This window comes from Vombatus ursinus, unplaced genomic scaffold, assembly GCF_900497805.2.
Source record: "Vombatus ursinus unplaced genomic scaffold, bare-nosed wombat genome assembly UNPS02000749.1, whole genome shotgun sequence".
Taxonomy (NCBI): Eukaryota; Metazoa; Chordata; class Mammalia; order Diprotodontia; family Vombatidae; genus Vombatus; species Vombatus ursinus.
Window position 1 is genome coordinate 2,837,588 of NW_020940527.1, and position 27,948 is coordinate 2,865,535.

Consider the following 27,948-nt stretch of genomic DNA (forward strand, 5'->3'; position numbering starts at 1 on the left):
GACTTTCCAGGGTCACACAGATAGTAAGTGTCTGAGGTCACATTTGAACTCAGGTCTTCCTGACTCCAGGCCTAGCACTCTATCAATTGAACCGCCTAGCTGCCTCTTTAAAGCACTTTGCAAGCCTCAAAGGACTACATCAGAGCTGACTGTCTCCTGACCATTATCTTTGCTACCCTGAGGGATGCATAGATAAGAAATGTTGATCTAAAGTGCCTTCTTTCAGCCATATGCTATGACTCGCTCATATTCATGGTATTTCTATTGGTGTTACCATAGCAAAAGTGATACCAACTTCAGGAAGGATCTGTGATTTCTTTAACCTGGAGCAATCCTTCCTCTGTGGCTAGTCAACAACGCTGCTATGAGCTGGTAGAGAAATCCTCAGGAGTTTATCCTGAGACACTAAGCACATAGAAATGAAGTGGCCTACCCAGGACCACACAGCTAACAGGTGTCAGAGATGGAATTTGAACTCATAACTCTCTGACTCCAAGCCCAGCACCCTAGCCATTATGCTATTCCCCTCTCAGCTTCATGTACTTGTGTGTTTATAAATCCAAGACTAAGATGAAGGTTAACAAGGGTAGACCTTTAGTGTGAGAATGGAACTCACAAAGGCTTACTCAGAGGTTGGATTTGAACCCAGGTCTTTCTGCCTCCAATCCCATCATGAATCTGACCCACTAGGCTATTGTCTTTATATTATTAATGATGGTACATAATTTTATAGTAGGGTCTGGTAACAACGAACTTGACAAACATTGTCTCATTTGATACTTGAAATAATACAATGAAGCCAAATCATCAAGCATTATTAAGTCTCAACTGTGTGTCAGGCATTATGCCAAGCACTGGGGACACAAAGAAAGGCAAAAAACAATCCCTGCTCTCAAGGAGTTCACAGTCTAATGTGAGTATCACTGTCGCCATTTTATTGGTAAGAACACTGAGGCTCAGTGGGGATAAGCGATTATGCCAAGCACTGGGGACACAAAGAAAGGCCAAAAACAATCCCTGCTCTCAAGGAGTTCACAGTCTAATGTGAGTATCACTGTCGCCATTTTATTGGTAAGAACATTGAGGCTCAGTGGGGATAAGCGATTTTCATATACATCCAAGTGAATCTAGAACTCAGCACCATATGGAGTGCTCCACTTTCTGGGAAAGCATTGGGAGATTGCCACTATTACCCTTACAAGGGGTAATGCAGTCACATGCCTGTATGGGTCCTGAGCTTTCCTATGTAGCATTCTCCTGATGGCTTGGCTTGCCTTCCATGATGAGCTTCCCTCCTCCTCCTCCTCCTCCTCCTCCTCTTCTAAATAACCAAGGATGGGGAGGGGGCAGGAAAGCAGACAAGGTGAATTCCTCCTCATCCATGCACATGCAGCACTGTGTGTGTGACCCTGGGCAAGTCTCAGCCTCTGTGCCTCAGTTTTCTCATCTGTAAAATGAGGATAAGATCATCTTTCTTGTAAGGATCAAAGGAGATTGTAGGATCATAGATTCAGAGCTTGAAGGAATTTCAAAAGCCATTGAGGCCAACCCCCTTGTTTTACAGATGAACAGAGAGGTAAGTGAATTATCCAAGATCATACAGATAGTAAGAGTTAGAAATAGGATTTGAACCTGGGTCTTCTGTCTACAGAGATGGTGCTCTTTTTAAAATCCTTTTATTGTTGTTGTTACTGTTCAGTCGTGTCTAATTCTTCCTGACCCCGTGGTAATACTGTCCATGGGGTTTTCTTAGCAAAGATACTGGAGTGGTTTGCCATTTCCTTCTGCAGTGGATTAAGGAAAACAAAAGTTAAGTGATCTTTTGAGGGGCTGGAGAAGAAGCATACTCTAGCAGAAAGAGAGCCCAAGCTGTCGACCTGGACTTAGGAGGCCTGGTTTGAATCCAATCTCAGACGCTAGCTTGTTCTGTAATCACAGGCAAGGCACCTAAACTCTCCTAGCCTCAGTTTACTCATCTGTAAGATGAGGGCAATGACTAGAAGGGTTGTTGACTGGTAATAGTGGAAGGATTGCTCCAGGCTAAAGAATCACAGATCTTTCCTGAAGGTGGCACCACTATTAACATGGTATCACTGGTTGCAACAGCAATAGAAATACCATGGATCTGAGTGAGTCATGTATGCATAGGGTTGTTGTGACATACAAAGTTTTTGCAAACCTATGAAAACAATGATAGTGACAATTGAGTTGGAGACTTGTCTCCACCATTATGTGACTATGTGGAGGTTATTTAGCATCTTTGGGCCTCAGTTCCCCCCTGTAAAACAAGGAAGTTGGACAAGATGTCCCCAGGTCTCCTTCCCAAGCTGAAAGCTGTACTCCCATCCAATGGCTTACTGAGTCCTTGCTTTATGTAAGGCCTTATATTAGGCACAAAGAAATAGGAATCCAACGACTTGTCTTCAAAGAGCTTATAGTCTAGTTAAAGCTGGCAATTTCAACTGACATGACAAGATAATTGGACATACCAGGCCATGTATGGTGAGCTCCAGCAGGAATGCTGAGGAGGCAGAGCTCACAGTGAGCTGGTTTTCTCAGAGGTTCAATGCCTTAGTGTCAGCCCATGAACAAATCTGTCCTTGTTGTTCAGCATTGTATCTGACTCTTGGTGAGCCCTTTGGGGGTTTTCTTGGCAGAAATACTGGAATGGTTTGCCATTTCCTTTTCCAGTTCATTTTACAGATGAGGAAACTGAGGCAAACAGGGTTAAGTGACTTGCCCAGTATCACACAGCTAGAAAACGTCTAAGGCCAGATTTGAATTCAGGAAGACGAATTTTCCTGATTTCAGTCCTACTGCTCTATCCTTATCATTTAGCACTAACTACTGAAGGTTTATCAGGTTGCATGTACTGATCTGAACATGTGCACATTAAGGTACATGTCTGTTAATGTCTAGGTTATGTTCAAAACTGAGGAACTTGGACAATTTAGCAAAGCAATTTTTTTTAAATGGACTTAATCCCGTATAGAGGCTTTGTCCATCAAAGCAAAGTTTTTAATCATGAATTTACTTCTCCCTGCTACCCAGAAAGCTTCTGAACTATCCTCTTCTCCACTTCCAACTGTCATCATTTGCTCAAGAAATGCAAATTCATTAACATTTTATCTAGGCACAACAATTGGGAATCTGCAGGACTGAGCATTATGGCAAACCAAATAAAACTGTACTATTTTACTATCTATTATTTGGAATTATCAGGGCCTCCCTGATTCCCCATGGATGATTTTGAAAGCTGACAGAAATTTAGGACTCTGGAGCTCTTAGAAATGTGGGATCACAGAATTTGAGATGGAAGGGGCCATCACTGCCCACTGCCTCATTTTAGAGATGAGGAAACTGAGGGGGAAAAAGATGAAGAACTTGTCTAAGGTCCCTCCTCCCTTCCTCCCCCCCCCCCCACCCCGCCATAGGAGTACATCTGGTGCCTTCCTATCTGATGACATTAAAATGCTTTATCTCTTTTCCCAGGGACGTCCCTGGAGGCAGTTGTCCCTCTCCAGTTTCCCAGTAGGAAAGTCCATCTCCAAGAGTATTCAGGACTCAGGAGGGCAGGGTAGCTAGGACAGGAACAGGTGCAGGGCTAGCACAGTTTCCTGTGCCTACAGCCTGCTCTCCTTGCTTAGGTCTGTGACGGGCTCCAGTTTGAAAGGATCATGGGATCAGAGATTTAAAAGTAGGAAAGGACCTTAGAGATAGATCATCTGAGCCAAACCCTCTTTTTCATACATAAGGAAGTGAAGATTCAGAGAAATAAGTGAGCTGACTGTGGTCACACAGCTAACATCAGAACCCGGGTCCCCTGGCTCCAAATCCCAGGTTGCTTCTCCATAAGCCAACTTTAAAGGCTGAAAAAAGGCACCTTGGTCTGTCTGGCGCAAGGGACCAAAAGCAGGTGATTTCTATAATTTATCAATTCTTATACATGTTTTCTCACTTGGAGAGCAGTTCCCCCCTGACCCAACCACCTTTCCAAGTTACCCTCTCCAGTGCACCTTAAGAATTTTCGGTAACTCAAAGGTTCCAGGGGCTGGTTAAATACCACAGGAGGCCAAAAGCTAGTTGACCTTTCAGCCCTCAAGGTCTAATAGTGTAAAATGACCTCCCTGAAGAAAATTCCAAGGAAGCCAGCTCACTAAGGCAGAGTGTCCAGCGGCTCTGGTCATAGCCTATCCCTCACCCTGGAAAAAGTCCAAGTAGTACAAGGGACACAGTGGGACTCTGGGCACAGATACAATGGTCTCAGGGAGTCTCCTCTGCTCAGTGATTTTCAGAGCTATGTGTCCAGTACAAAGGGGTGGGCCTAGATGGTTTTACAAGGAGCATGTTTCCTGAAGAGAGACAGAATGATGACTCCAAAGAATGGAAAGGGCTGAGCTTAGATTCATTGCCTGTTTGTCTGCAGGCACATACAAGTAAGGCCCTCTCATAGGTGAGAATCAGATAATGTTAGAAATTTAAACACGCCTTAAAAACCCCAGATGGGAAAACTCTAAAAGTAATGTAGCTAATGGCAGATCCAGGACTGACTGGGCAGGGAGGATGGTTTAAGGGAGAGTTTCCACCGGTAAAATCTAAAAATAGAATATTTTTTAAAATTAAAAAAAATTTTTTTAACAAAAATCTATTTTTCTCCCTTGTCCCTACTATTGGGGGAAAAAAGAGAAAAAGAAAAGAAAAAAACATATAAAATATGCATTGTCAAATAAATAAATTCCTCCATTGGTCATGTCCAAAAAATATATGCTTCATTCTGCACCTGAACCTCTCCTCTCTCAATAGGTGAGGGACGTGCCCCTCGATCAGCTCTCAAGAATCACGGCTGGGGGTCAACTAGGTGGCACAGTGGATAGAGCACCAGTCCTGAAGTCAGGAAGACCTGAGTTCAAATCCAACCTCAGACCAAACACTTGACACTTACTAGCTATGTAACCCTGGGCAAGTCACTTAACCCCAATTGCCTAAAAAAGAATCGCAGATGATTTTCATGTTGATCAGCGTTCTTTTATGGTAATATATATGTTCTGTATCTCTTTGGGGAGCGTTCCATAGCTAATACACCATTACCCCTGTGAGGCCTCTCCAAGAGACAGAAGGTTTAGTTTTGAATCCCAGCTCTATCACTTACTTTTTTGGGGGGAGCCTGGCCTCCCTATATTGCCCAGGCTGGATGTGCAGCTGACTCTCCCCCTTATGATCAGCATAGAAGCTGTGACCTGGGCTGGTTCTCCCCTTCATAGGTAGCCTGGTGCCCACCCCTGACTGCAGCCTACAAGCTCAGAACTTCTGATCTCAAGTGGCTCACTAGCCTTAATCTCCCCAGCAGCAGGGGCATCTAGCTGGCACAGTAGATAGGGTGCTGGGTCTAGAGTCAGGAAAACTCATTTTCCTGAGTTCAAATCTGGCCTCAAACATTTACTAGCTGTGTGTCCCTGGGCAAGTCACTTAACCCTGTTTGCCTCAGTTTCCTCATCTGTAAAATGAGCTGGAAAAGGAAATGGCAAACCACTCCATTGTCTTTGCCAAGAACTCCCCAAATAGGGTCACAAAGAGTTAGACATGACTGAATAAAGACTATTTTCAGTAGTTGTGTGACCTTGGGCAAGTCGCTTAACCTCTGGAACCTCAGTTTCTATATCTGTCAAATTAGGATAATTCTGTCTGCCCTACCTTCCTCACAGAGTTGCTGAGAAAATGAATTGAGAAAACATTTGTAAAGCATTTTGGTACAGTGTCATAGAAATAGAAATAGAAATGGCAGCTTTTATTATTATGAAGAAAGATTTGTCTGTATTTACTGTCTCTCAAATTCAAAATCAGAGGAAAGCCAGAGCCCTGGATCACCTGGGGAAAAAGAGTTTTTAAAAGAAAGAAAGAAAGAAAGAAAGAAAGAAAGACAGAAAAGCAGTAGAGGAAAGGTGCCTATTTATGCTATACAGTTTGCATTTCCAATTTTGCCCTTTTGGTGGGTGGGAGGGGGGTGAGGGGAAGCAGGGCACAGTGTACCTAGCCAGCCCTGGGCAGAGATGGCTGACTCCGGGTGAGTTTCATTGGCCAGGCCTGGTTTCAGAGACCTGACTCAGCCTTCTTGTCCTGATAGGCTAGCCTCTTTCCAGCTTACTTACTTACTAGCACCCTCCCTCCCGAGGCTGGCCAAGTCACCCACTGACGACAGGGTCCTTGAGATCAGGGGACAGGCAGTCCCCGCTCCCAACACCACACGTAGGCACACAGCCCCCTGCCCCACTCCCAGCCCAGGGCAAGGGCCCCCTTTCCTGACCTACTCCTCATCAGACGAGCTCCCAGGCTCGTGATTAAAAAAATTGCTCATTTAGGAGCCGGCCCTCAGCTGGGAGCAGCTTACCGGAGAAGGGGAGTGTTAAATAGTGTACAGAGACCCTCTGTTCCCATTAACAATGGCCCATTTATGACTTAATTCTGCCCTATGGTCCCCGTGAGCTCTGAATGGACTTCTAGGAAAACAGGAATGGCGTCCCCCCCTTGCTCCACACACACCTCAGGCCGCAGTATTGCTGTGAGGATGGGGTCTAGCTCCCCGTCCTTAAATTTTTGGAAAGTTCCTGCTGTCTCCTTTGCCTTGTGCTGGCTTTTTTTTTTTAATCAATTTATTTTGATTTATCAACAATCACTTCCATCAGCTTTTGAGTTTTAAATTTTTCTCCTTCTCCCTCCCTGCCTCCCTTCCCAAGATGGTGTGCAAATCTGATATAGGCTATACATATACATTCCTATTAAACATATTTTCACGTTAGTGCTGGCTTTTTTTTTAATGCTTTTGACAGCAGCAAGGAGCAGAAGTTGATCACTGCCAGAGAGCCCAGGGTAGGAGTGTTAGCTCACTCCTAACAGCATGGCCTCTTAGGGGGGTCTGGGAGCAGGAGAAGAGACTGATTAGGTTTTTTTCATCTCAGTTTCTTCAATCAACTGCCAAATATTGATTGAATGCCTACTATGCACAAGACACTATGTTACATGTGCAGAGGCATACAAAAATCGTTAAGGAAAAGACCTGGACCCTGAGCCCACTAGGGTAGGGCAAATGGGGTTTTGCCTCAGGGCGCCAACATTTAGAAAGCATTGATTAGATTGTAAGGTCCTTCATTATATTGTAAACTCCTAGTGGTCAGGAACTGTTTTATGCCTCTTTTTGTATCCCCAGAGCTTAGCACAGTGCCTGGCACATAGTAGTACTTAATAAATGTTTGATTGAAAGCACCCTTAGCAGATAGAAACAAATGAGCTCAGCAATTAGCAAAAATAATTAGTTAAAATAGGAAACTACCTTCCTTCCCCATCGTGGCCCTATCTCAGGTGAGCCTAGGGCAGTGACTCCCCCAGTAATAATTCTTGTGGGAGCTCTCCCTTTGGGGCCTTGCCTCTCCCCTAGGACTCCTCTCCACTATCCCCTGCTCAACTGCTGGTGGTGTTTCTGCCCCAGGCGGAGGAATTCCCCATTAGCATTCTGCCCAGCCCTCAGGGTGCTTAAAGCCTAGCTGGGGAGATCAAATGGATACCCACAAAAAGATAAGTAAAAGTACAAGTCAGTATGTGGTAGGCATCCAATGAAGATTACATTCAGGAAGTGTCAGAAGTTCAGAAGGATAAGAGATTGGAAGGAAGGGGTTCAAATGTCAGAGAGGGAAATCTTCAGGAGGAAGTAAACTTGGGTGGGATTTAGCTGAGTGGAGAGGAGGGAACTTGCAGTGTAAAGAGGGGCATTGCAAGCACAGGTATTGGTGAGTCAATCAGTAAGTATTAAGTGCCTGCTATGTGCCAGGCACTGGGAATATTGAAAAGGACATATATTTAGAGCTATTCAGAATTGGATTGACTGCCTCAGGAGGTAATGAGTTCCCCAAATCTAAGAAGTCTTCAAGCCAAGTCAAAAGCATTCATTAAGTACTGTGCTAGTGCTATAGAAAATAGGGAATTGACCTGATTTCACTGGTACAGGGAACTCCTGGGTGTATAGCGTTAACTAAGGGTGGGGAACCTGCAGCCTTGAGGCCACAGGTTCCCCACCCGTTCCTCAAGCGCAGCCCTTTGCCTGAATCCAAACTTGGACTCAGTCAAAAGGCCGAACCCAAGGACCTGGAAGGCCACATGTGGCCTTGAGGCCACAGGTTCCCCACCCCTGCATTAGACAGTGGCCTGGACCAGAGGTATCAAACTCAAAAAGAAATTATCCCTGCATGCTGCATATCAGCTTAGAAAACCATAAATTAATATTTTCTGTGATGTATATTTATTTATTTAATTTTAAAAATTAGTTTTATTTCTTTTGTTAAACATTTCCTAATTGTATTTTAATATGGCTTGGGTGATTATATTACATGGGGCCTGTGGGCCCCCAAATTTGACACCCCTGAGACCACTGAGAGGGTTAAGGGACTTGCCCAGGGTCACACAGCTAGGGTGTGTCAGAAGTGGGACTTCAAGCCAGGTCTTCGATGTTCCAAGGCTAGCTCTCTATCAGGGACACAAAGACAAGATGGAAACAGGCCCTGCCCTCAGGGAGCTTATATTCTATTCATTCAAGCAAAGACTGGATGACTCCTTGTCATGTCTGTACTAGAAGGGATTGGTACAAGTGTGGGTTGAACTAGATGCCTTCTGAGGTCTCTTCCAGTTCTGAAATGCTGTGTTGGGGAGGGGGGAGGCAATTATAGTAATTCAACTAGCATTTATTAAGCACCTACTGTGTGTACAGCACCCTACTAGGCCTTAGGAAAGATACAGACACTGTTCCTGCCCTCATAGAGCTTATGATCTAGTCGGGGAATGAGACAAATAATTGGAATACAGGCGAAGCTCACATTAACAAACAAGTATATAAGACCTAAGGAGAAGAAGACCAGGGCAACAAAGGAGATTTCTTGGAACACAGGGAGCTACACTTTAAAGGCTGGGTAGGAATTCAATGGGACAGCTAGGTGGCGCTGCAGTGGATAGAGCACCAGGCCTGGAGTCAGAAAGACTCATCTCCCTGAGTTCACATCCAGCCTCAGCCATTTACTAGCTGTGTGGGCAAGTCACTTAACCCTGTTTGCCTCAGTTTCCTCATCTGTCAATGAGCTAGAAAAGGAAATGACAAACCGCTCCAGGATCTAAGAAAACCCCAAATAGGGTTATGGAGAGTCAGATACAATTGAAAAGCAAGAAGGAATTCAACAGGCAAAGCAGGGAGAGGGGACAGGTTAGGCACAGGGAACATCATGATCAAAGACTTGGACATACAAGATACATTCAGGGGGTGTCTGGAGTGTAGGAGACAAGCACAGAAGCAAAATGAGAAAGACTGAAAAGGTGGGGGTAGGTACTGAACTCTACAGGTCCTTGAATATGAGGCTAAGGAATTCCACCTTTTCTCACCAGGCAATAGGATAACTGGGACAGTTTGGCTGTAAAGGATGGTTTTGTAAGGGAGTGGTGGAAATTCAGGTGGACACTAGATTGTGGTGACCTTCAATGCCAAGCTAAGAATTTTGGTCTTTCTCATATAGATAACGAGGCCAGTGGTTCCTCGTATGGCTCCTCTTTTATCTAATCAAGTGCTAGACCCGGGAGTCAGGAAAAACTGGTTTCAAATCTCATCTCTGATGCAGCCTGAATAACCTGAGGCAAGCCTCTGCCGGCCCCACTTTCCTCCTCTAGAAAATGAGGAGCACAGACTAAACAGCCTTGAAGCTGTGTCCCAGCTCTACATCTGCTCTACATCTGTGTATGAGCTTAAGATTCAGTTTATCAAAACCTGTTGGAAGCATTTTCACCTGTGCCCCATGGAAGAATTTGAGCTTAGAAACTGAGACCCACAAAGACTCAGACAAGCAGTAGAACTTCTTTTTTTTTCTTGCTGAGAACACCTAAAACCAACTCAGAGAACATTCCTACTGAATATTATTTCCACAATTCTCTGTCTTGGAGAGGTAGGGCGGTGTAATGCATTGAGGGCTGCTTTCAGAGTCAGTAAGACCCAGATTTAAGTTCTCCCTATGACAGATACTGACTGTGTTACCCGGGGCAAGTCACTTAACCTCTGAGTACCCACAGGCCACTCTCTAAGTCACAGAGCAGATCTACGTTGATGGAACTCACTAGAACCAGACTTAGTTCAATGGGTCTCACCAGGCCTGATAAAATCACAAGTCTAGTGTTTATATTTTTGAAAACTGTCCTTGGTTTAATTCAATATGGGGGCCTGTTTTAAGTGAGTCACTTTGTAAGCAAAATGATGCTTCAAACCAGGTCACAGAAGTTTCCCAAGCACTTATTCTCAACCTCCCCCTGCCAGGATTGCCCCATTGGTGCTCTTCCTTGATGCATGACTCACAATCTGTCCTTGCCAGGCTTTGATTCTGAGCCCTGAAAGTAGTTAAACATCCACTCCAGCAGCAGCAATGCTCAGCCTGTTTGCTTCAGTTATATCAGCCCAGATTTGTCTGACAAGTGGAGGATGAGAGCTGTCTAAACCTGTCTTCTCAGAGGATGTTGAAAAACGGTGATCAGCTAAAGAGAGGTGGAGGAACCCATCCAAAGTCACACAGCTGAAAACAACATCACAAGGGATGGAAATGGGAAATGGCCAGGATGGGGATAAGTGGTAGTCCTAGATTGCAAGCAGCCACTTGGGGAAGGGGGTTAACTGGCTGGTGGATGGGGGGATTGAGCGCTGGTGTGCCAAGTGACTCAGGCAAGATGGAAGCCAGTGGGGCTGGGCTATTAGTCAAAGGACTAAAACAGGATGGTGAGGGCCTGGTAGTAATCTATTCACAATTTTATCGTGAAATGATGTTGGGTGGGGCAACGTCAAGGGGAATTTTGTCTGTGTGTTGACTCATGTTTGTGAGAAAACCCCAAAACCTGAAAAAGTTTTAGAAAGAAACTTATTTGTTCACTTGGCAGGGGACAGCAAGCCAGAAAGAGTGGGAGGTTTACATTACATAGGATTTAAACAAGAGCACCTTAAGGCGGACCCCCAAATATGCAGTTAAGCAATTTTGCAGAGAGGGCAACTTGAAAGCAAGGTTGATTAAGATGGATGTTGGTAAGTATAGACATTCAATAAAATTTGAGTCAAAACTCAAGTTTGGGTGGATCCAAAACAAAACCTGGGTGAGAGGACCTAAAGTATAAATATTTTGGGTGGATTTATGACTTGAGGGAACCCTGAATTCTTTGTAACCATCCCCAGAATTATTGGAGAGTTAGTGAGGCCAGGGCAACATTCTGGGTTCAATCTCTAGTCACATAAAATTAGATTTAAACAGTGTAATAATAAGTTTCCTGAACAATATAATAAAACATTTCCCAAATTTTCCTCTCTCGGGCTTATTAAAGTCCAACATTCTCATATAAGCAGAAGCATAATTACAGAAGCAAAAAAGCTGGGTTATGGTATCAAAGGGAGTTCAAAAAACTTGCCTGAATCACAAAGGGATCCTCATTATCCAACTTGTCAAAAACTTGATATAATCCCTTTAAGGAGGGATAGTGACAATATTGGTGACAGACTTCTCCCAGTGTCTCATGATCAGAGGAATCAAACTGAATAAGCGTCAGTGGCTGTCTAGTTAGGAGGCCTAGAATTGCACAGGGAAATAACTGTGCTACACAACCCAGGGAGATTTCCCAGGCATTGAATATGCCCACAAATATCACAAACGCCTTTAGAATCTGTTTATGCCATTCAGTGCCAGCCAGTCATAACCACAACCAGGCCCACCAAGCATCGACGATGGAGGATTAGTGGATACCTAAAGCCAATTGCTGTAGATTGCCTGGAGGGTTCAGGAAGATGACTTTTATATGAAATATTAAAGTAATACATACCCTGAAAGTCTTGGCCACTGAGGTTATACCTGAGCAGAAGATAATCAATAGGGGCAGCCCTATTTTCTAATACCATTCCTCTTCTTTCTCCAAATTCTGTACTCAGGGCAGATATTATAGAGGAAGTATGATTGATAGATTTGGTGAGGGCACAGGCAAGATTGGTCAGGTGGATGTAAGAAACTATGCATAGGCCTAGTATGTCAACAAAAAAGGAGGCATAAGAAATATACTCAGCTTTGGAAAGGAGATTGATCCTATGCTCACAACTCTCAGGTAGTGGCAAGGAGGTCCTTTTCTGCCTGAGTGGTGATATATGGGCATCAGTAGCTCTCTTGGGATAAGGGAAAAGGATTGTTGTGACTCTCCCTAGGGCACAGGGTCCTCCAGTGCCATTTGCTGGTATGTGAGTATAAGCTATCTTGCCACACAAGAAGAGCCTTCGGTTCCCATAGGAAGATGAGTGTGGGTATAGGCAGGGGTGACCTTGATGGTTTGGTCATGTCATTATTAGTATGATTGACACTTGGTATCATACAATGCACAAATTTGATACAGTATGACTCGTATTAGACAGAAGAAACTTAATCATTGTCTGACCTCATTTTTTAATAACATATGATTCTAAATCATAGAAATTTCTGTAAGACACAGTTAAGTTCCTAATGAGTTCTACAGTGAAGGGAACCCCTAACAAACATGTTGTCATAATATCACCTGCCAACATTTCTTCTCACTTTCCAATTGTTAGCACTCCATTTTCTCCTCTGTACAATAGGCTGTATCATCCTCTCTAGCTCTAATATGTTAAGACTTCTCACTTCTGTGGTCAAGTCCCCTCCCAGCTAGAGCATCCCAATTGCTACCCAATTTGGTTTTTATCTCTTCTCTCATCTCAAAAACTCTGACGCTGGATAGTCATCTTGGAGACGCTGAACAGGGCTCAGGAAAGCTGCCCAGCTCGGGTGGAATGCCAAAAAGCCATTAATCCCAGAGCTTCCCAACAACCTGCCAGACACACATTCTATTTGAAACGTTTGCTGACAACTTACACTAACAAGGTGCTAAGTAAGACGCAAGAACAAGTGTGGAGCTCCTTCAGTGGGTAGAGTGCCTAGCGTCAACAGAATGGGACAAAGGTGAGGCAGGAGTGAGGACAGGGAGGGATTCCAGTGTCCAAGGACAGGGCGACAGACTTCTTAGAGACTGCTCCCAGGTTCAGTGTCAGAATCACAGCCCGTAGAACAGTCCCTTTCCATCTGTGTCTGCAGAGAATTGTGAAGCTCACACCACAGTAAGTTATAAGAACTCTTAAAAACCGTTCTGTGATCATCAGCTTTCTGTAATACATTTGTCTTCAATTCAATGGTGTTTCTATTCCTTTCTAGCACTAAATCTTATGGTTCCATTTTGGGCCCCATATTCTAGGAAGGACACTGATAAAACAGGGAATGTGGGGAGTGAAAAGTAGAGGCATGATTAATTGTCTTCAGCTACTTGAAGAAGGATCCCAGACATAATTCACCTCTCAATGGACTCATCTCATTTCTCTTGCCTGTAGCATTTTCCCCTCTACTCTTCCACCTCTACTCTGGCACCCCTATATGTGTTCTTCCCCATTAGAATGTAACCTCCTTAAAGGCAGAGAATATTTTGCTTATATTTGCATCTCCAGCACTTAGCACAGTGTTTGGTATACAGTGGGGGTTTAATAAGTGCTTTATCTATCAATCTATCTCTCTATCCATCTATTTATCCTTCTATTTATCATGGAGAATGAAATAGCAAACCACTCCAGTATCTTTGCCAAGAAAACCCCAAATATGGTCACGAAAAGTCAGACATGACTGAAACAACTTAGCAACAACCAAGTCTCCTAAAGGTCTTGAAACATAGGCTGGACAACCATTCAGGTGTTATGACATCAAGGAGATTATCATTTTGTATTTGAAACCCCTATCACCCAGCACAGTACCTGGCATATAGAAGGTCCCTGATAAACACGTGTTGATTATCAGTCAGGGAGGAATTGGCCTGGATGGCTTCTAAGATTCTCTCTGACTGGGGCGGGGGATCCTCCTTTCCTCATGACAACTCCATGAAATAAGATGTCTAAGCATTATTGCTCCCATTCTGTGGATGAGGAAACAGACCTGGGGAAGAAATGTGACTGGTCTTCAGTCACTCATCTAGTCTCAGCATCAAAACTGAGCCTTAAACCCAGGTCTCCTCTCCACATCCAGCAATATTTCATTTATGGCACACCGTCTCTTGTTTCAAGGGGTCTAATGGTTATGGGCAATCTGTGTTACCATCAGTCTTCTTTATACTTTTTGTTGAGTGTTTCATGAGACCTAAAGCATTTACTTTGAAAAAGCGTATTCAAAGCAGGCTTACGTTGTCTAGATATTGCAGCTGGTAAAATGGAAGAGGACCCACTGGAAGCTCTATTTTGTTGTTTTTTTGCAACTGTCCTCTGTCCTTGGCTGGACACTCTCATTGGGAGTACTGTATTCTGTTCCAAGTTCCAGGGTTTACAGAAGAAATTGACAAAGAATGACCCAAGAAGGGTAGCCAAGAGAGGAAAGGGCCTTGAGTAGAGATAACGGCATAGTTAAATCACCCCACTCCCTGGGGCAGACTTTATCTAAAACTACACCCTCGATCTTACCTGAGCTTGAAAGAAATCAGGATCCAAAGCAGGAGTCCAACCTTCTGTCTTCAGTGAGAAAGTCCCACAGTAAAAGATTAACCGGAGATTTTTTCTGAAAGGCTCTTTTCCTGGGGGTCAGAGTCCTGGCTTGACCTAGCTCAGCTCTTCAAAAACTGCGGTGATTAATTAATAATAACCTAGGGAGACAATCCAAACTATACGAGCAAACAGGGTTTATTACGCCTGGTTTGCTAATAAATAAATAATAAATTTGTGACTAGGATTGTCTCCTTCACCACAATATGAAGGAACTGGGCATGTTGATCCTGGAAAAGACAAAACCCAGGAAGGGTATTAGTAGTGTGTCTAAGTCATCGAATGGTTGTCACGTGGAAGGGCAGCTAGACGTGGTCCCTACAGCGGAGAATCAGGAGCGATGGGCAGAAGTTGCAAAAAAGGAAAATTTAAGTTTGATACCAGGCATGACGTCCTACAGTGAGATCTGTCCAAAGGGGAATGGGTCAGGCTCCCCCTCCTTGTAGTATTCTACCAGAGGCTTGTTGTCCTGTTAATGGGGGGGCTTCTTTCATGTGTGGGCTGGACCAGGTGCATGCTGGGGTCCCTTCCAACTCACAACTTCTGTGATTCTGTGACCATGCTGAGCATAGAGGGGATGCAAAGATACAGTAAAGATGATACAAGAGACTAGAAGATTAGGAGTCTGTTGGTATCTAGTAACAAAGATAAGATATAGGCATGTGAAAAGATGATAAGCAAACCCCATAAATGGCGAGTGCCGATGAAGGCCACAGCAAAGCAGTGATCCGGGAATTTGGTGGCAGTCAGCAAGGGTTCCACAGAAGACCCAAGTCCTGAAAACTGGACAAGATTTGAGTGGGTGAAGTGAGGCCAAAGATGAAAGGCAGGGGAGATTGATGTAATAAGACCATTAATATGAAGGAATATGCAAGACACTTTTGTAATACAGTTTGACTGAAATACAAGATTCATGTAGGGGAGTAGAAATGGAGATGGAAAAATAGTCCATTAGTCAGTCAATTAACACTTATTAAGTTCCTAATATGTGCTAAGCCCTGTGCTAAGTAGGTTGGGTCCAAGATACAAAAGGCCTCGAGTTACATTCTAAGGAATTTGAACATTATTCTGTTGTTTTTTTTTTTTTTTAAGGCAATTGGGGTTAAGTGACTTGCCCAAGGTCCACAGCTAGTAAGTGTCAAGTGTTTGGTCTGAGGCCGGATTTGAACTCAGGTCCTCCTGACTTAAGGGCCAGTACTCTATCTGCTGCGCCACCTAGCTGCCCCTGAACATTAGTCTTAGTACAAAAATAATTAAGTTTTGTTATTGTCATTTTAGGAGGCAGCTAGTGGGTAGAGCACTGGGCCTGGAGTCGGGAAGACCTGAGTTCAAATCAGATCTCAGACACTTACTACCTGTGTGACCCTGGGCAAGTCCCTTACCCTCTGTTTCCCTTAACCTGCTGGAGAAGGAAATGGCAAACCACTCCAGTATCTTTGCCAAGAAAACCCCATGGGCAGTAGAGTCCATGGGGTCATGAAGAGTCAGACACAACTGAACAACGTTCCCATTTTTCAAGAACCCAGAAAAGTTAAATGACTGTCCAAGGTCACACAGCTGGTAAGAGCTAGAGTCAAGACTCGAACCCGAGTCCTCAGAGTCTGAGTCACATCCCACTGTACCACAATTCTGCATTTGAACTACAATGGAAAGAACTCTGGTCTGCGAGCCAAGGGGCTTGGTTTCTGTCCTGTGTGACTTTGGGCAAGCCATCTTGGCTTTCTAAGCCTCAGTTTCCCCAATGGGGCTAAACGGTCTCCAAGCTCGCTTTCTCCTTCTCTGCTTCTGTGATCCCAGGAGAGTTCTGAGACCATGACTCAGGTGACAAGATGCAGGATTTATTGGAGGGGATTGTTAGAATGCTGGGTATGACCCCTTGGGGGAAGAATCCCCCTCTCTGGGTTGCCTCTTGGGAGAGGGGAGTAGTTAGAATGGAGTAACCAGGCTGCCAGAGGCTACCTGGAAATATGGGTCTTGGGGCTGTCAAGTCCATAAATTTCAACTTGTCCTTAGCCCCTGAAGGTTGGGGACCTTGGCCTGGCATTCTGGGTACCTCATGTACTCATTCTTCTGCCGAGAGTCAGAGAGAGAGTTTATTCTTTTGAGTTTTCACAGGTGTCTGATGGGTTGGCTTTTGCTGGCACTGCTGGAGCTGTACCAAGCTCACAGAATTGATTTGACTCTATCTGGCCAACAAATGCCACATGGGCTCTGTGAACTCCCCCCAAAACTACCCTTGTGCGCTGCCAGCTGGGATGGAAAAAGCATGGTTGTATCAAAGCAGTCGAGGGTAAGAGGACCCAGTTTTTCCTAGGCATTACCTTCCTGGTGGTCTTCGGGTCATTTGTGAAATCTCCAAAACCCCGAGTCTGAGAAGAAGGCAAGCATGGTCCTAATGGGACCATAATGGGACTCGTAATGGGACGGTGAAGGTTAGGTGAACACTGGACAAGGGATGCTCCTGGGCCACCAGCTCACAGTCACCCCGTGACCTAAAGTGTTGTGGGCAAGGCAGGATTCTGCCTGGTGTACATTTATGATTTCGCAGCAAGCTAGGTGATTCATCGGCTAGGACACTAGACCGACAGGTGGATAGAGGATTTACTAAGCTTTTGGCGACTGGTGGCACTGTGGATAGAGCTCTGGACCTAGAGTCAGGAAGACTTGGCTGTGTGAACAAGGGCAAGTCACTTAATTTCTTTGTGCCTGAGTTTCCTCCACTGTAAAATGGGGATAACAATAATACTCACCTCCCACAGTTATTTCAAGGATAAAATTTGTAAGGCATTTTGCAAACCTGAAGGGATGATATAAATGCTAGGTAATATTATTGTTATTTAGCTTTTTTCACTCTTTACTGATTTATCTGACCCCTTCCTTCTGTGGTTAAGAAACCCAGATGGAGCAAGAGATAAGTCACAATGTGGTAGTGTAGGGAACTGAATGCCTGAACTGGAGTCAGGGACAGGAGTTCAAATCCTGCCTTAGATACTTATTAGCTAGGCAATCCTAGGCAAATCACCTGATCTCTCTCAGCCTCTATTTATTTATCTGTAAAATGGGGATAATAATAGCACGTGTAAGAGCCCTGAGTGAAAATATATTTAAGTGCTGTCTGAATGTTAGCTATTATTATTAGAAGGGACCTCGGAGGTTACCAAATCCAACTCCTCACTTGGGAGTTGAGGAAATGGAGGCTTGGGAGGTTAAGTGAACTCCCTGGGGACATTAATGTTGTTCAGTTGTGTCCGACCCTTCCTGACCCCATTTGGGGTTCTGTTGGCAAAGATGCTGGAGTGGTTTGCCATTTCCTTCTCCAGCTCATTTTACAGATGAGGAAACTGAGGCAAACAGGCTTAAGTGACTTGCCCAAGGTCACAGTCTGGACTCCAAGCGCAGCACTCTGTGCACTATGGTGCCACCTAGCTGCTCCTCCTTGAGGACAGGGACTATCTTTTACCTTTCTTAGTACCTGGCACATAGTAGGCGCTTTACAAACGTAATTTAAAATCACGTAAGTAATAAGCATGAAAAGTGGGACTTAATTCCAGGTCCACTCGGTCACTGTGTGCTGCAGAGAAGAATGTAAACTACTCAAGGACAGGAACAGCCTTTCATTTGGTCTCTGTCCTCCCGATGCCTTGCATAAGGCTTTGTGCACAGTAGGTATTTAATAAATATTTGTTAGATTGCATTAGACTGGTAAGGGAAGGCTTCAAAGAGGAGGCTATGGGAATGGCATGTCCACAGTGGCATAGTTAAAGTGTGTTGTTTTCAGAAATCCCAGTTTACCCGATGAACTAACAAATCAGAGTGGAGAAAGCATTGGTCTAAGAGTCAAGAGACCTGAGTTCAGGGGTAGAGCACCAGCCCTGGATTCAGGAGGACATGAGTTCAGATCTGGCCTCAGACACTTAATAGCTGTGTGACCCTGGGCAAGTCACTTAACCCCAATTGCCTCCAAAGAGAGAGAGACAGACGAAGATAGAGACAGAGACAGAAGAGAGAGAGAGAGGAAGAGAGAAGGAGAGAGAGAGAGAGAAAAGAAAGGAGAGGAGAGAAGAGAGGGAAGAGAGAGAAAAGAGGAGAGAAGAGAGAGAGAAGAGAAGAGAGGAGAGGGAGAAGAAAGGAAAGAGAGAGAGAGAGAAAAAACGTTGAGTTCTAGCTACAGACAAGTCACTAGCCATGTGACCATGAGCAAGTCACACCCCCACTCTTCCCTACCCCAGTTTCCTCATCTGTAGTTGGGCTAGAGGCAGTGCAGTGCAATGGATAGAGAAATGGCCCTAGAATAAAAAAAACACAAAAACCTGGGTTCCCATCTTACCTCTGACACTAACTAGCTGTGTGACTCAGGACAAGTCACTTAAACGGTCTGTGACTTGCCTCTCCTCAGCTACCAAACGGAGGGGTCGGTTGAACTCAGCGGTGTCCTTCCGGCCCTGGCCTCTTGCTAATTCTCGAGCCACAGGATGGGACCTGACTTTTGAGGCCCCTGGCAGGAGGCAGGCTATTCTGTCGGGGCTGCAGGTCTGAGGTTGACAGAGGATGTGAAACCCCGACAGCTGAGTGGGCGCACATGAAGCCACTAAGATGTCATCTGCAAAGAGAAAGAAGACACCCTGAAGCCCCTCCCTCCCCTGACCCCAAACCAACCAAAGTCTCAGTTGAAAAAACCTCTTTCACAGAAGAGGCCCAAGGCTCAGGAGCTCTGGCTGGGGAGCTCAGAGCAGCTTGCTTCTCTAAGCTGTGCCATCTTTCATCTTTCTCTGCTCACCTGAAAGCCAAGCAGCCCTCAGCCTCTGTTTCCAAGGATCAAGAGCCGCCCTCTTGCCTTTCCCACCAGGGCCAGCCTTCAGGCCTCATCTTTGCACCCTGCTAATCGTGGGGCCCACAGGGCAGCCCCAACCGGCATCATCCTCTAACGAAAGGTACTCGCAATTCTTAAAAAGACCTAGGACTTTTACAGATCTTTCAAACTGCTTCTCTGTGATGATTATATTCTTTCTTAAGAGGGATGGGCAGGTCAGGGGTTTCATTCCCTTCTGTCTAGATGAGGAAACTGAGGCTTGGGTTGGTTGAGGATGCTTGGGGCCCATTTCCCTCAAGGGGGACCTCCTTCCATGAGATTTTAAGGCAGCAAGGTGTAAAGTACAGAACATTAGCCCTGGTGGTAGGAGACCTGTATTATTCCAGAGTAGGGCCACTAATTTGTGTGGTGCCCACAGGTAAATCCCTTCTCTCTGGGGCTGGGGTTCCTCAGCTACAAAATGAGGCAGCAGGATTAAATGATTCCTCTTCTAGTTCTGTGATTCTGAGAACAGAGCCAGTATAGCCATTCTGGCTTCCCCTCAAATCATCTCTAGATGTCCCTCCCTAGTCAGAGAGAATTCAGGCTGGATCAAACACCCAGAGCATTTCTTGTTTCCTAGCATTAATAGAGTGAAAATTTTATACTCAACCAAGTACTTTTCACTTATGTTATCTCCTGTAATCCTTGTGAGGCAGAGGCTGTTATCATCTCTATTTTACAGGTGAAGAAACAAAAGTTAAATGACTTGCCCAAGATCACGCAGCTGGTATTTGAGGCAGGGTTTGAACCTGGGTCTTCCTGACTCCAGGCCCAATGCTCTATCTACTGGACTTCTATCCAGAGTTCCCTGCCTTTAACTCAGTTTGCAAATCATTGGCTGCACTGTCCCTGTTTACTCCATTTCAGATAGTGGTGTTAAAGAGGCACATTTAACTTCCCTCTTTCTGGTAACTTGGGAAGTAAGATCCATGGTATGGCAGATAAAATGCTTCGGGAAGACGTGGACTCAAGTGCTGCCCCAGACACTTACTAGTCGTGTGTCTCTGGACAACTCATTTAACCTCGGTATGCCTCAGTTTCTTCCTCTGTAAAATGGGGACAATAATGGTTCATACCCCACAAGAGTCACAATATCATTGTCAGTATCAATTGAGATAATGTATGTAAGTAATCTTTTGATCCTTAGATGGATAATGAAAGGAGAGGTAGGGAATGCTACCAACTTTCCAGGTTTATGGTGAAGAAAGTGTTTGGTCAGAGCCTTAAATTCTATAGAAATGTGAGTTTTCATCGTCATTATCATCATTCACTCTTCTAACTCAAAACCTATGGTCCTAGAGCACATAATAGTTATTTTGACATCTATTGTGTTGAAAACTAGATTGTCAGGGGCAGCGTCACATCTGCAGGTCATTTCTCCCCCACGGCTTCACACAGGGGCCGTAGAAGGCATTTCGTAAGTGTTTGTGGAACGGGGGTGACCCTGAATCTGCTGAGCCTCACGTGTCTCCATCATCCCTTTGGCCCTTTCCCTCCTCCATTTTCTGATCTTTCTTCCCTGGCCATCAGAAAGGACACGCAGAGCCAGCAACAGCAGATAACACAAATCTAAAATGTATTTCCTGGCTTTTGGACTGAGTTCAGGAGTTTTCTCGACTGATGCAATGCCTGGCAGGGTTTCTCTTGCTTTATCAGGGCCCTGGGACACATTCATACACCAAGTGTTAAAAAGCCAGTCTTTTTTCTTTGCAGTGCAAAAAGGGAGGGAGGAGCCTATCCCCAGCCCTGCTATGAGAGAGCTGGCCCCTGGTGATGTGTCAGACACACGAGCAAGCCTGGCACCAGCCGGATCACCTAGATAGAGGGGTATCTTTGGCCCCTATACCACCTGTTTTTATCATTCAGGGGACTAAATCCTGGTGAAAGAGTCGGGTGCCAAGTGGCCACGTGTCAGATTGAAGAGCCAGGAATCCTTCTGGGACAGTGTCCAATTATAGAATCCAATTTAATTTATTTTATTTTAAAGGGGTTTTTTTTTGTTATAAACTTGATAATCATTGACAAAATACTCAAATAATCATACATGATAAGAAATAGAATCTTTTTATTTTATTCTTTTCCATCTCCATCCTACAAGCCTACAATTTTCTCTGGATATGCAGCAAGCAAGTCTAGAAATTAGGCTGAATAATGATAATGATGATGAGAACTTATATTTCTATAGCACTTTAAGGCTAACAAAACATTTCCTCACTGCAGGACTGTCAGGTAGGTACATTCCCTTCCTGCCTTTTCATTACTTATCTAAGGATCAAAAGATGATTTAAAATACTTACTATTTAACAGTCAATTCCACAAACATTTATTAAGTGCCTAATATGTATCAGGCACTGGGGATACGGATACAAATGCAAAATTAAAACAGTCTGCCCTCAAGGAGCTTATATTGCACTGGGTTGTATTCTGTAGGGCTCATTCATAATATATTATTAATGATGTTTAACCTTGGTTGGTAGGGTCCTCATTCTACCACTGACCATGTGATCTCAGGCAAGTCATTTCCCCTTTCTGGGCCCCAGTTCCCTCATCTGTAAAATGGGGTAGTTGGGCCAGATGGCCTTTGAAGTCCCTTCCAGCATTAAATCTATGATATTACAATCCCTGTTCACAAAAGGAACCCATAGAGCCTGTTGAGGTTTTTTGGAATCTTGATTTTGTCACAACTTCCTGTGACCCCATGAGGTATTAGCTATCCTTCCTAGCTTTGTGCCACCTGAAAATCTTCTATGCCGTTGTCTGAGTCCCTAAGGGCTGTGGACAGAAGGGAGGGTCATAGAGACAATAGTCCAGTGGAGTTTGTACTACAAGGGATCTGGTACAAGGAGAGGCAAAGATAGGAAGAAAAAACACCAGCCAGTGATATTTTGCCGGTCTTGCCAAAGGGAAGTATCTGGTAATACTACTAGTTTATCTCCTTAAGGGCAGATACTATTTAATTTTTGTCTTGTGTCCTTAAAGACTAGCCCAGTGCCTTGAATATAGTGGAAAGGAAAGAAAGAAAGAAGGGAGGGAGGGAGGAAGGAAGGAAGGAAAGAAGAGAGGGAGAGAGGAAGGGAAGAAAGGAAGTAAAGAAAGAAGGAAGGAAGGAACAAAGAGAGAGAGAAAGAGCACTACGGAGCCAAAGGTCCTGCGTTCAAATTCCGCCTCAGACACTGAGCAAGTCACTTCTCTTTGGGTCTCAGTATACAAATCCATAAAATGAAAGGGTTGGATCTAATGGTCTCTCAAGTCCCTTCTCCTTCTAGATTTATGATGCTATCTGTGTAACTTTCATCAAGACATTTTTCCTAGCTGGGCCTCGGTTTCCTCATCTGTAAAATGAAGAGGTTGGACTCAATCATCTCTAAGGTCCCTTTCAGTTCTTGATCTATGAGCTTATGGACAGCAGCAACAATAATAATAATTCTACGTGTGTTGCACATTGTTTTCAAAGTACTTATGTGAACATGTCATTTACTTAGGAATGATTATCCCCGTGCCATGTGAGAGGAAACCATAAATATTTAAGCATCTCCTCCCCTTTAGTTCTGCTTTGGGTCCCTTATCCTGATACTGCTCCTGTTTCACCCACGTGACCCATGGTCCTTGAATCTCCTACAGCCCATGGCATTTGTTACCCCCTATGTCCCCTCTAGGCTTCTGGGGACTTCAGTTTCCCTCCTGACCCTTTAATCTCCCCTAATCTCCTTCCCTTTAAGGTCTGGAAAGCAGACACAGCTCAGTCTCAGCCTTGTCTGCCCTCCAGCAGAGCAGAGGGTCAAAACAGTTTGGGTTGTAGGTTGTGTTGGCCAGCTCTTTTGTTTTTCCTTTTAAAGCCATGCTGAGAAGGAGTTTATTTTTGCTCCAGGGGAGGAGAAGGGTCCTGGGGATTCTGAAACCAGGTCGAAAATAGAAACAGTCCCTGGAGAAGGGGGCAGGAAGCTCAGACAGACAGAAGGCACTCCCCTCTACCAGACCAACTTGCCAAACTTCGTTATAGAATGTTATAACTGGCAAAACCTTGGGGATCAGCTGGGACAGGGGTCCGTAACCTTTGGGGCTCATGGACCCCTAGTGAAGTCTATGGGCCTCACCTCAGAATAAACAAAACACATAAAATGCATAAGATCCCAAAGGTTAATGAAAATAAAGGTGTAATTTTTTCTTCCCAGACAAGCTGGTGGACCTCCTGAATTCTGTCCACGGACCTTCAGGTTAAGAACATTTGATTTAGAAGGAACACATTCTCACGGTTCTCCCCCTTTTCTCTCTTATTGACGCCCCTTCCCCCTTTCACAGGGAAGGTGCTATTCTCTCTCGCCTCTATACTTTATTCAGGGATCTGGGCCCTTCCCAGGCCTTCAATGATCACCCTATTCAGATTTATTCAGAAAAGATCTCAGTTTGTGGCTCTAGCCCCTACCTCTCTCTAGAGCTCCATTTCCAGCTGTTGCCTGTACATCTCCACCTGGCTCAATCATTCAGTCAACAAGCATTTATTAAGTACCTAGTACATGCCAGACATTAGGTAAGAGTTGGGAATAGAAGTACAAAGAACGAAACAATCCCTACTCATCAGGGGCTTACATTCTAACTGGGGAGACAATATGGACATACATAAATGAATATACAAAGTAATTGGATACAAGGTATTTTGGGGGGCCACCATCAGTTGGGGGGCAGGGGATAAGGGGAAATCAGGAAAAACTTCATATAGAAGTCAGTGCTTGAGCTGAATCCTGAAGGAATAAAGGGACTGTGTCACTGTCACCTCCCACTCAACATGCCCAAAACCAAATTCATCATCGTCCCGTTCCTCTATTTTTGCCAGTGACATCTCCATTGCCTCTATTACCCAGGCATCTTTACCTCAAAACCTGTCATCTTTGATGCCTCCCTGTCTCTTGTCTGCCCCCCACAACATCCAATAAGTTACAAAAAGTCCTGTCATTACTACCTAAGCAGTATCTTAGCATCTTTTTTATGGCCACCTTCTCCAGTATTGGAAGGGACCTCGGTGCTCCCCAGACCAACTCATGCCTGAGCAACATCTATGACAAATGGTCATTCATCTTGTGATTTAAAACCCCCAGTAAAGGGGCATCAACATGCTCCTGGGGTAGTCTGTTCCGCTTTGGGAGGGCTCTAATTGTTTGGAAGTTCTTCCTGATTTTCTAAATCTCTTATACCTTCCACCCACCTTCTACCCAGTTCCACCCAGTGGGGCCAGACTGAAAAAGTCTAATCCCTTTTCCACAGGACAATTCTTCAAATACTTGTAGAAAACAATCATGTCTCCCACCTCCCAATTTTTCTTTTCTCTAGGTGAAACACTCTGAGTTCCTTCAGCCTGGCACATAGTAGGTGCTTTATAATACTTGTTGACTTCTTGGCTTGACCTCCCTATGGTATGATATTGAGGTCCTTCGTCATTCTGACTGCTTTCTTCTGGACATTTTAGTTTATCAGTATCCATTCTCCAGTGGAGCCTTCCCTGATTGTTCCCTCCCCACAAAATGCTCTGCTTCTCCTCTGAGCCCCCCCTACACTTTCACATCCTACCTGGATTATAATTATGTGTATATATGGCCTCATTTCTACGGTCATACTGTAAACTCCTAGAGGGCAGAGACCATGTCTTATTCTTCATATCAGTGGAATAGGTCTTTGCATGTTGTTGGACCTCAATAAGCTCCATTATTGAATGGATGGATGGATGGATAGATGGTTGGATGGATGGATGGATGGATGGTTGGATGAATGAATCTAGTCCAAATCTCTAATTTTATAGATAGTACCCAGAAAGACTACATAGTTTGCCTAAGGTCATATAGTTAGTTAGAGACAGAACTAGGATTAGCCTCTAGGTCTTCCTTATTCCTAATCTAGTCATCTGTTCTGCTATGCATCCTGCCTCAGCTCAAATCAGGTCTCTACAGCAGGGTGGATATAAAGAAATCCCACTGAGAAAAATGATTATTTCTTTCTTATATTAATAACTAATTATTGAATTAGGACCAAGTTTTTTTCCTCTTTTCTACTTCCTCATCCAGAAATCAACTAATGTGGGAAATCTTGGGCAAATTTCCCCAGTCTATGATCTAATCAAAGACAGTAAAATAAATTTTAAGTTTAGACAAAGGGGGGAATTTCTGCTCATTGTTTACTCAGACAGGTCTGGGAAAATGTAGATTCTCCCTTTTGCCAGATCGGTGATATTGAAATTAATAAGTCTCTTTGACCAAGACTTGGTCTTGATCCATGTCACATACCCCCAAGACTCTCATTAGAATGAGCCCACATCTCATTATAATATTCATTTTCTCATTAATTATTGACCAATCAGAGTCAATTGCCACCCTCAGGAACACCTCCTTCCAAGGACATGTAAGCGTTGAGTGGGCTCCATGAGAGGTCTTTGGTATCTGAGAGTGTCTCTGACCTCTTTTATTAATAACATGCTAGAATCTGACCTCTTTTATTAATAACATGCTAGAATTATTAATAAAGTGATTAATTACCCAGAAACTGGCTCTTGAACCGTCACACTACAGTGGGCTGGATACAACAGAAAAAGAGACTGTATCACTAACTAATCACCATTTGCTGTACTGGTAACGACCATACATCCACACAGATGGATTGAGTCATAACTCTTGCTGGGAAATTGTCAACAGGTCACACATGATGTCATAAAACCCAGTACAACTTGTTCCCATTTCCCAGGGTGTCACAAGAAGAGGAATGCACTTTTTCTCTAGGGAGATCTACTCTGGCTTTTGCCTCCCTTCTAAGGCAAAACAACATCTCCAAGAACTCTTCCTCCAATCAAAGCAGCCATAGGGACAAGAAGGATCGTCCTTGTTATATGAGTCAGAAATGAGGAGAGACTTAGATTCATCTTGTTCTTGACCCTACACTTAGAAGTTGCTCGTCATGGGATCATAAATCTAGAATTGGAAGGGACTTTGGAAATCATCTAATCCAACAACTTAATTTGTAGTTTTTGCTTGGTCATTTCAGTCATGTCCGACACATTGTGACCCCATTTGGGGTTTGCTTGGCAAAGGTACTGGAATGGTTTGACATTTCCTTCTCCAACTCATTTTACAGATGAGGAAACTATGGCAAACAGGGTTAAGTGACTTGCAGAGTCACACAGCTAGTAAGTGTCTTTGTTTTTTACAGATGAGGAAATTGAGGCCCATGGAGGTTAAATGATTTTTCCAGGGTCACACAGGTAATAAGTGTCAGAGACAAGATTTGATTCCCAGGTACTCTGATTTCAGAACCAGAACACTTTCCACCATACCACACGTGGTCAAATTGTTAAGAAAAAATAAGACAATATTGAAAACACATATGGCCACCCTGTAGTAAAGGAAGTATAATATAGGTTTAAAAAACAACACAGTAGTAAATGGCATTCATGGATCCCACTCCCTGGACATTCTGCTCTCCCTTGGCACCTGCAACACAACTATCTCATTTTTTCTCCTCTTCCTTGTCTATCCACTCTTCCTTTCATTCATACCAGGCCCCCAAACTGTGGGCATCCCCAGTGCTCTGTGTTAGGCCTTCTTCTTTCTCTATCATCTCTCTCAGGGATCCATCAGCTCCTATGCGGTCTGTGATTATCTCAATGTAGATGACTCCCAGATCCATATATCCAGCTCTCCTGACCTCTGGTTCAGAATTACCAACCGCCTGCTGGATATTTCCACCCGGATGCTCCATTCAAGGGCTCTCGGGCTCACCATGTCCAAAACAAATCTCTCTCTCTCTTTCTCTCTCTCTCTCTCTCTCTCTCTCTCTCTCTCTCTCTCTTTCTCTCTCTCTCTTCTTTCTCTCTCCCCCTCCCTCCCTCCTCCTCTCTCTCACTTCTCCCCTCTCTCTTTCCCTCCCTTCCTCTCTCCCTCTCCCTATCTCTGTCTCTCTACATTTATATATATATATGTATGCGTGTGTGTGTTGTGTGTGTATGTATATATACACACATATAATATGAAAGTAAATATACAGATACATATCTGTATATTTACTTTTTCTTTTTTATTATGAACTTAGTCAGTTATAAACAAACCTGAACATTCCCATATGCGAAGAAAAACAAAGAAGGAGATTATATACAAAACTATAAACTTCTGTCATATACAATTTGTTGGGTTTTTCCTGCTATGTACTTACTGTTTGGCAGGTTTTTTGGCGTAATTCAGATTTCACCAGGTAGCTTCAACTGCTCTGCTTGTCTTTGGCTCCTTCTGAACTTCTGCTCTCTTCTGTTTATTTTTAAATGTTTCGTTAGTGAGCTTTTCTTTTTCGTATCACTATTACTCCTCCTTAATTTCCCTCAATTATCCCCCCCAAAAGAAAAGGTTCCCCGCTCCCTCCCACCCAGGCTTGTAACAAATAAGTATAGTCATGCAAAAGAAATCCACACGTTGGCTGTGGCCAAAAATGCCAGTGTTCCCCTGCT

General features: G+C 44.1%; 1 protein-coding gene and 1 long non-coding RNA gene across 6 annotated transcripts in view; one reads left to right on the top strand and one right to left on the bottom strand.

Annotated features, from left to right (window-relative positions):
* The window catches only part of CHST3 (carbohydrate sulfotransferase 3), a 56,330-nt gene that overhangs the window by 13,898 nt on the left and 14,484 nt on the right, over positions 1-27,948 (top strand). The window contains exon 1 of one of the 5 annotated variants that reach the window (XM_027859673.1): positions 19,315-19,551. The exons of the other annotated variants lie outside the window; for them this stretch is intronic. The gene's annotated coding sequence lies outside the window, so the exon portion shown is untranslated. Of the gene's footprint in view, positions 1-19,314; positions 19,552-27,948 lie in introns of those variants that run through there. 5 annotated transcript variants of the gene reach the window in all.
* LOC114041317 lies at positions 865-27,764 on the bottom strand. Its single transcript, XR_003568913.1, has 4 exons — positions 27,660-27,764; positions 18,948-19,220; positions 14,543-14,850; positions 865-1,447 (listed from the first exon to the last, which is right to left on the bottom strand). It is a non-coding gene; the product is annotated as an uncharacterized LOC114041317 (long non-coding RNA).